Raw genomic sequence first — 2686 nt, 5'->3', positions numbered from 1 at the left:
AATGTGGGGCGCCCGCTGCGCCCAGGTGCCGCCCTCTGGCTCACTGCTGCCCACTAGCCAGTGACACACGCGGGCGCGTGCAAAGCAAAATTATGGGCAAAATCATCCCGGAGACAGACTCGTCCTGGGGGCCGAGTCGTCCCGCGCCGGCCTGCGGCTGCGGAGGCGCCGCGTGAGCTCAGCCGCGTCGGGCGCTACTCGCCGTCTCCCTTCCGGTGTGGATTCAGTCAGCTGCAGTGTGTCACAGAAATAACATAAAATACACGACTCGGGGCTCCCCGCCCTCCCCATAATCCATTAGTCTAAGAAATTGTCTTAAAAGCAGCATGTCATTATTTTAGAGTTAAACAGTTAAACGTTTTTATACAGGAACATCAAAACCATATATGCTTCAAACACCAAACCTTTTTTTAATGGCTTTCAGATAAAACAATTTATTTATGCAATTAACAACAACATGCAATTTCTAATAATTAGCAGATAATAGTTATCTGCAAAGTACTTTATAAAATTGCCTTTGAACTGCATTCGTTCTGTGGGGAATCACTGAAAATTGGACTATAAAATTACCAGAAAATGTACTGCATTAACAAGAATTTTCTGTATTCAGTTTCTCTTCAAATTTATGGGCTTGAATATTTGTAAACATTCGGTTTCATAGACAGAAACCCTAACATCTCACCTTTCTAACGGGGACAGACACAATTTAGCGCATTCGGCCATTATAGGATTTTTATTTTCTTTAAATTTGCTTTCTCCTCCCCCCCACCCTTAATGAGGACATTATTTTGTTATTATTTCTTCTTTGAGATTTAAAAAAAGATCTCTAATATGCCACTTTTATTGGTATGCACCCCTTCTTTCTAACTCCCTCATAAATAATATCAGGCACCCAGCAACTGCACAACATTTCTATTAAACTGAACTGTCTTTGAAGAGAGAACAATAAAAAATATTAAGGAAATATGTTGAACGAACATCAAAAGACGTGGGACGTGAACAGGGTGCTTCTGCCTCTTCCCGGTCCTTTAAGAGAAATTCCCGGTTCCCGGGGCGCCTGACCCCCCTCGCCGAGACGGAAGCCAACGCCGAGGGCGCTCTGGGGCCGGGCTCACGGGGCCGGCGCTGGCCCCCTCTGGGCCCACCGGCGCCTCCCCGCCGCGGGGACACGGTCAGCAGGCGGCCGGCGGGTCTGGAGAGGCCGCCCAGTGCTGCGCTGCCATCTGCCTCCTTTGAAAGCAAGGAGTTTGCAGGTGTGGTCAGCGCGAGGCCCCCGGGGCCTGGGGCGCAGCCTGTGTCCTCTGCGGCCGGCGGCTCCTGCACAGGACGGGCCGGGCTCTGGGACTCCCCGCGTCTCCAGGCTGGCCCCGGGCCCTCACTGCCCGGCCACCGCCCTCCCGCGCCTTGCCTTTCCTAGCACGTCTGCAAACACTGCCCGAAACTGCAAAGTGGACACGCTGCTGACCAGAGTCCCTGCGGAACCCCTAACTCCTGGCGGCCAGCGCGGGCCCCGCCCGCCTCGCAGGCTGGCATGGCGCACGGGACAGGGACAGGAGGCGGGATGGCAGGCGGGTGCCCACGTGGCCTGGCTGCCTGCGGCCCTCAGCGTGGACGGAGATGGTCAGGCCCCGGGGGCTGTAAGCACGGGTGTGGGCGGGCAGGCGGGCGCGTGGCTTGAGCAGGGCCAGAGCCCTGAGGCCACAGCCACACGTGTGGGGCCCAGCCGGCAGGGGCTGCGAGCCGGTGTGTGCACCCCGGCCTCCCCGGCCTCCCCGGCCTCCCCGGCCTCCCCGGCCTCCCCGCCCAGAGCTCCGCGCCCGCCCGCCTCTCCTCTCCTGCCCCCACGCAAAGCACTGGGCCGAGCCTGCTTGTCACCCCTAACATGGCGACGACCGTGACGGCGCCCTGAACGCAGTGTCCTGGGGGGGTCAAAGTGACCTGCACTCTCCCTATGAAGCCTGGAAATGCCTTGGTGTGAGCTGCTCCCCGAGAAATGGTGACTGTAAGATGTGGGGGACCACAGGCAGTTCCGAGGCACCGCCAGGGCCCCGAGAGGCAAGGGCTGCCCTGTCCTGGGGGGCCGGCTGCCCATAGGGCTGGACCTGGCTGGGCAGCGCTGCCGTGGGGGCCTGCAGAATCTGCTGACCGCAGATTCATCTATGATGAATCCACCCAAGTGAGGCATTGTGGGAATCCGAGATGGACTGGTCTCAGCTGCTGACCGGCCACCCCACAGACGCCTGTCGCCCCTCACGGGCACCTGTGCTGACCCCACCGGCCTGGTGTCCTCGCAGGACATGGGGGACATCAGGCGTCCCCCGCAGTCTCCCGTGGGTCCCCCCTGTCAGCAGAGGCCCGGCTGCACCGCTCCGGCCTCGCTTACTGGACACGCTGGCAAGTGCGACGCCAGGCCTGGTCTGCTGCCACTGCCAGGGGCCGGGCCTCGCTGCCCGCAGCCGCCCGCTCCTGCTGGTGCGAGCCCCGAGGGGGCCTCTCGCAGGAGCCGGGTGCACGGCCTCCCACCCTGGGCCGCTCCGGCGGCCTCTTCCTGCCAGGTCCCGGACGCGGCTTCCTGCAGGCCGGACTCTGCCCGGCCGGACTCTGCCTGGCCGACTCTGCCCCCACGGACCGTAGTCCTGCTTCTGAGGCTCCCGCCCAGCTCCGGCCCAGGCCACATTCTGGGCGC

The sequence above is a fragment of the Condylura cristata genome, unplaced genomic scaffold, assembly GCF_000260355.1.
Source record: "Condylura cristata isolate star-nosed mole 26May11 unplaced genomic scaffold, ConCri1.0 scaffold00070, whole genome shotgun sequence".
Classification (NCBI taxonomy): Eukaryota; Metazoa; Chordata; class Mammalia; order Eulipotyphla; family Talpidae; genus Condylura; species Condylura cristata.
The sequence above is the reverse complement of the archived record's forward strand: the minus strand, read 5'-3'. Positions refer to the sequence as shown.